General features: G+C 54.5%; 1 protein-coding gene across 9 annotated transcripts in view; it reads right to left on the minus strand.

The window, feature by feature from the left end:
* NFASC (neurofascin) overlaps positions 1–3,137 on the minus strand; it is a 99,421-nt gene extending 96,284 nt beyond the window's left edge. For 5 of the 9 annotated variants that reach the window (XM_062013320.1, XM_062013321.1, XM_062013325.1 and 2 more), the window contains exons 1-2: positions 3,034–3,137; positions 2,812–2,903 (exon numbers count right to left, since the gene is read on the minus strand). The gene's annotated coding sequence lies outside the window, so the exon portion shown is untranslated. Of the gene's footprint in view, positions 1–1,498; positions 1,560–2,811; positions 3,012–3,033 lie in introns of those variants that run through there. The other 4 variants (XM_062013323.1, XM_062013322.1, XM_062013316.1 and 1 more) reach the window with 3 other exon arrangements.
* Positions 3,138–6,000: the final 2,863 nt, after the last annotated feature.

The raw sequence follows: 6,000 nt of genomic DNA on the forward strand, positions 1-6,000 counted from the left end.
GAGAAGGTGACACTGGATTTGAGGAGTTGCCTTTCAAGGTAGGCCCGTTACAAAGAAGTTTTCTGGAAGCAAAGCTGTCAGGCTGCTGATCACTTTAGCTGGCTGCCAAAGGGTGGGTGTTTTATAGAAACACAGCCAACAAGAAAGGAGTTGGCACCTCACCCAAAGTCATCACATTCTTGCTTTTGTCCTCAGCATCCTGGTAGGAGCACCCCAGAAACGCTGACAGTGCCACAGGATCCATCTTACCACAGGCAGGCATCTGCTCTGCAGCTCAGGGCTCCAGCTCTCCTGCAATGCATGTCCTGCCCCTCCAAAAGCCAGCAGAAACAGCTCCCTTTGACTTTCACAAGTGCTCCCATAGCCCACGTGCTATCCCAAGGACCTTGACCTTGAAAAAACAATCTCAAAGGCAGTTCTCCAAAGGAAAAAGAAAGCCCCTACCCAAGCTGCAAGCCCCACAAGCCTCCCCCAGGTTTAGAAGGGACAGGATTTGCCAGAGAAAACCTTCCTCAACCCCCTATAACCCCCCCTCACCAACACACAAACGTGCATCTCCCCCCTGCCCTGTCTTCCAAGGAGCAACTAAGGCCATGAAAGAAGACACAAGCCACACAGTACCTCTCCCAGGCCACAGGACCTCAACCACAGCCACCCAGCCGAGCTCCCTTCAGCCTCTGCATCCCCTCGCTGAGCGTTTGCTGGGGATGGAGAACAGCAGAACCGCCCGTACAGCCGGGAGCACAAATGATTCAGCACTTTCCCCACCTCCAAGCAGCCTGGATCGATAAGCAGCGAGCTGCTCTGCAGCCTCAGCCCGAGCATGCACGTTACAGAGCCGGCAGTCACTAACCGCTGCTCCCCGGCCCGGCCCGGCCCCATCCAGCGCTGCTGTACTCGGAGACGCTTCGTCGATGTGGAGGGATGGAGGGAGGGATGGAGAGATGGAGGGATGCAGGGATGGATGGAGGGATGCAGGGATGGATGGAGGGATGCAGGGATGGATGGAGGGATGGATTTTGCCAACCCAGGATGTTTCCAGAGGGGGAAAAACCCACGAAATCCACCCTCAAACACAAAAGGAAAGCGGCAGGGTGCAGCCTCTCTGCTGAGTGAACCTTCCTCCCCGGGAGCTGCCGGGTCCCTGGCACACAAAGGTCGGTGCCCGGGCTGCGCCCCCCGTCCCGCACCCGCTCCCCTCGGACTCACACATCAGGATTTTCCCGCACGCAGAGACGCGGTGTCATGACGTAAGAGCAAAAAAACCCCACCCCATCACATGCCCGCAGCCGGTACCCGGCTCCCCCCGCCTTCAGCCCCAGCCCAGGGAGGGGAAAAAATTTGGGGGCGGGGAGTGGAACCCCGCAGACAGCGAGGTCCCAAACCCGCAATAACGGTGCGGGACCAATCCCCTCCGTGTGCCCGGGGAGCAACCACCTCAGCATCCCCCCTGGAGCGGCTCGCAGCCCGGTACCCCCCTCCTCCTCTCCTCTCTTACCTGCTCCGGGAGCGCCGGGGCTCGCCGCAGCCGGGACTCGCCGCGCCGCACTGCGCGCTCCCGAGCGCGGCCGCGCCGCACTGCGCGCTCCCGCCGGGCGGGCACAGCCCGGGAGGAGGCAGGGTCTGGAGGGGAGGGGAGGGAGAGGGGCGGGGGAAGGGATTCATTAGCGGAGCCGTTAATTAGCAGCTGCAGCCTGGGAGAGCGTTGCCTCGCTGAGCGCTCCCGCAGGTGCTGGAAGCGCAGCCCCGGGGTCAGCAGCCGGGTGGGGTTGAGGCTCCACGACTGGTTTTGCGGGTAGGAAAGGAGTTGTTGTCGCTGTGAGCACAGGGAATCTCCCAGATGGAGAGTCCGGGAGGGTTAGAGCACGCTTACACACTTCCCTACCCGCTGAGCAGCGGCATCGCCCCCGGGAGAGGATCTTGGCCAGGCAGGGTGCTGCTGAAGAGGAGCAGAAGTCTCTGAGCTTGGCTGGGGGTGAGCTGTCAGCTGGTGGCTATCAGCAATCAGGCACTGTCCCCCGGCCAAATGACCCTGCAGAAGCTTCTGTTAACATCACAGCCCAGACATCTCTTCAGTGGCTTGGTTATCAGAAATGTCAGTTTAATTAAAGCCTCCCCCCATCTAGGAAACACTCCCAGCAAGATCTGCTGCTTCCCTCACCATCCATTTTATGACATGACAAATATCCTGCTGAGGTGGTGAAACTTAATATAGACACCACATCTAAAAGCAACACACTGGTCCTTATTGATCTGGCAGATCTTCTAGACAACATGTACTGAACATGCTGATGTACATCATAGATTCAGGCCTTTTACAGGCTGATCACAAAACATACTGAGGTCCCTGATTTAGCCCAAAAGCTACATTTGCATTTAGGTGTGTCACCATCCCATAAAAGCTGGTGAAGAATTCCCACATCAGAAGTTAAATGTGTGTCCTGCAGGATCTACTGGATCAACAAAGAACCTCACTCAGGGGATGTGGGGAAAGAAGCTGCAGCCTGCAATTGTGTTATTGAGTAGTAGTAACACAAAACCAGCTTCAGAGAGCAGGTGCTGCAGGACAGCAACAGCCCAGCGCTGTAAATGAAGAGAAATCAATTAAGAATAGCTGAGACAGTGCAGAGCCTAGTGCTGAACAAAAGCTCCAGCCACAAACCCCCAACTGCCAGCATGCTGGTGAAAGCAAAGGCAAAAGCCAAACCACACACAAGAGCAAAGAGGAGGGATGAGCAGCAAAGTACAAGGAAATGGGGTGTGCAAAGCTGGGGACATCATGCTGTCAATGTCACTGAGGTGCAGGCTTACCTCCCTCACCCTGGGGCTGCTCAGCACCTCTGCAAACACCAGACTTCATCAGGCTTTGCCATTTCTGCAGGGCTCCCCTTGTTCAGCTGTATCTAGGGCAGGAGTATGTAAAGTCACTCAAGAGCTCCCTCTCCAACTGTGCTCAGTCTCCTCCAAGACACTGATTCCTGTTAACTCCAGAGGGATCAGAGGGCACACAGTGTTCCATGAGCTGCTCAGTACCTTGCAAAATTCACTTCTCCTCCTTGTTCCTGCAGGTATCAGTCCCTTCTCTCCTGTGTTAGTGGTGTTAGCTGCTGGGAAGAAACTGAACTATCCCTTCTTGCTTTTGGAAGTGTCTGTGCAGAGGATCCCGTCTGGAGGAGGGCACTAACTGCCTCACACATGTTCTGAGTTGGAACATACAGTGCTGATCTGTTTGTGCTATGAATAGAAGTGTGCTTGCTCTTCTTCATACAATCATCAAATCATTTCAGCTGGGAGAGACCTTTCAGCTCATGGAGTGCAGCCTCTGTCCCAGCCCCATCACCCACCAGCCCATTGCCCTCAGTGCAGCACCCACCCGGCTCTGAAACCCCTCCAGGGACGGTGACTCCAGCAGCTCCCTGGGCAGCCCCTTCCAATGCCTGACAGCCCTGGCACCAAAGAGATTCCTCCTCACATCCAGCCTCAACCTCCCCTGGGGACACTTGAGACTGTTTCCTCTTGTTCTGTTGCTTGTTACCAGAGAGAACAGACCCATCCCAGCCTGGCTCCAGCTGCCTTTCAAGTAGCTGTAGAGAGTGAGAATGTCTCCCCTGAGCCACCTTTTCTCCAGGCTGAACAGCCCCAGATCCCTCAGCCCTTCCTCAGCTGAGACATGCTCCAAACCCGTTCCTAGCTTGGTACCCACCTCTGGATCCTCTCCAGCACCTCACTGTCCCTCTTGTAGAGAGGGGCCCAACACTGGGCACAGTATTGGAGGTGCAGCCTCACCAAAGCTGAGCACAGGGGAATGATCAGCTCCTGCTGACAACACTGTTCCTGGTACAAGCCAGGATGCCCTTGGCCTTCTTGACCACCTGGGCACACTGCTGCCTCGTGGTCAGAGCTACAAAGAAGTGGTGAGCAAAACCAGGATGCTCAGAGACTCTTCAAACACACGGGGGCAGTGAAACTGAGCCATGTCTCCTAACCTGCATGTCTGGGGATGAGGAAATCTGGTGCAGCAAGGATTAAACTGCATAAGAGAAATGTCTTGTGGCAGACCACCAGCAACCCAAGATGAAATGTTGAAGTGCAACAGAAATCACACCCTGTCCTTGCAAGACACATTTCTGACAGTTAACCATCAAAATGAGCATGAAGCTGGGTCCAGGTGCTTGTTGCAAGCATGCAGTGAGCTAGGAGAACATCCCAAACCAACAGAGAGAGACATGTGTGCAGTGGTTATTGAGACAGCCCTTCCTGCAGGGCAGAGCCCAGGCCTGGGAGGTGAGGGACTGACTCCTGACACTGCCACAGCAGTGGTGTGCTCCCTCCTTGGCTCTGCTTCCTTGCCAGACCCACTCTGGATGTTAGTTCTCCCTCAAGAGCTCACAGAGGGTCTCTGCCTTTGTCTTCTCCCTGGAGATTCAATGCAATCACATTAATGTGGTTAATCAGGGAAGGGGCAATGAGGTGAAATGAGATGAGTTCCTCTCCTGCAACCAATCTCTTTCTTATCAAAGTATTGATTAACCTTAAAGCATTTGCACTTGGAAAGATGAATTCATGGGTGCCCTGCTATGACACTCAAGCCTTTCAGGGAAAGTTGGTGATGGATGCACATGTCAAGCATTTAGTTTTAATGGAGCAGCAGCTTTGCTTGCCCTCAAGACATAAATCATGGTGCTGCTGCAGCCACTCTGTGCTTCCATAGCTGAGAGCACAGGACATGAAGCCCTTCCCATCTGGAGCTTGAGGAGCAGTGGCAGAGGTGTCTGTCTTCATTAATTCACCTAAGGTTTTATTCAGTATTGGTACAGAGGGCTTAAAGGCATTTAAATACCTCCATCCCATCATTTGCTAGAGCACCATGCAGCACAGATCTCTATTACATGAGCCAGCAACCTGCAGCCCAGAAAGCCACCCATGTCCTGGGATACAAGCAGCAGCATGGCAGCAGGTCAAGGGAGGAGATTCTCTCCCTCTGCTCTAGTGAGTCCCAACCTTCAGTTCTGTGTTCAGCTCTGGGGCATAAACATAAGGAGGACATGGAGCTGTTGGAGCAAGTTGAGGAGGCTATGAATACAATCTGGACTGGAACCCCTCTCCTATGAGGAAGAACAGGCTGAGAGTGGGGGGTTGTACAGTCTGGAGAAGGCTCTGGGGAGACCTGAGCAGCCTCCCAGAACCTAAAGGAGCAGATAAGAAAGTCAGAGAGAGACTTTTATACAATGGCCAGTAGGGACAGGATGAGAGGTGATGGCTTTAGGCTGAAAGAGAGTAGATTTAGATTAGATGTGAGGAAGAAGTTCCTCCCTGGGAGGGTGCTGAGGCCCTGGCACAGGTTGCCCACAGAGCCTGTGACTGCCCCATGCTTGCCAGTGTTCAAGGGCAGGTTGGATGGGGCTTGGAGCAACCTGTGCTGGTGGAAAGTGTCCCTGCCCATAGCAGGGAGGTTGAAACCAAATGAGCTTTAAGGTCTCCTCCAAACCATTCTGTGATTCCTTTAGAGCCAACAATCTCAAAGGAGGAGGGATCCTTCAGTTCATGAGCACCTGACTCCAGAGGCCTCGGATCCCACTTGCCAGCAGCTCAGAAGGATGCAAAACCCCACTCGATGCTCCCAGAACCAACCATCCCTGCAGGGGTTGGTGGGGGATGCCCAGGACCGGCTCTCACGGTCTTTTATCCGCTGCTGCCATCTGCTGCTACAGCAAAACGATGTTTCCCTGCTAAGGGCCATTCTTTTCAGCGTGCACAGAGCTCAAGCCACCGAGCAGCCAGCCGAGGGAGCGCTGGCAGGGGGCTGTTGCAAACCTCGACAGGGAGAATCCGCAGGTGCTTTTGCAGCAGGCGGGGAGAGCAGCTCTTCCACTGCCCTACAAACGCTGCTCAAAGAGGATGAGCTCCTTGGCGCTGCGAGTTAAAGCTTTGTGTGTGTGTGCACGTTGGAGGCACACAAGGGAGGGAAGAGGCTTGCAGTCAGCCTAGTAAATGCTTTGC

This window comes from Colius striatus, chromosome 22 (genome assembly GCF_028858725.1).
Source record: "Colius striatus isolate bColStr4 chromosome 22, bColStr4.1.hap1, whole genome shotgun sequence".
In the NCBI taxonomy this organism is placed as follows: Eukaryota; Metazoa; Chordata; class Aves; order Coliiformes; family Coliidae; genus Colius; species Colius striatus.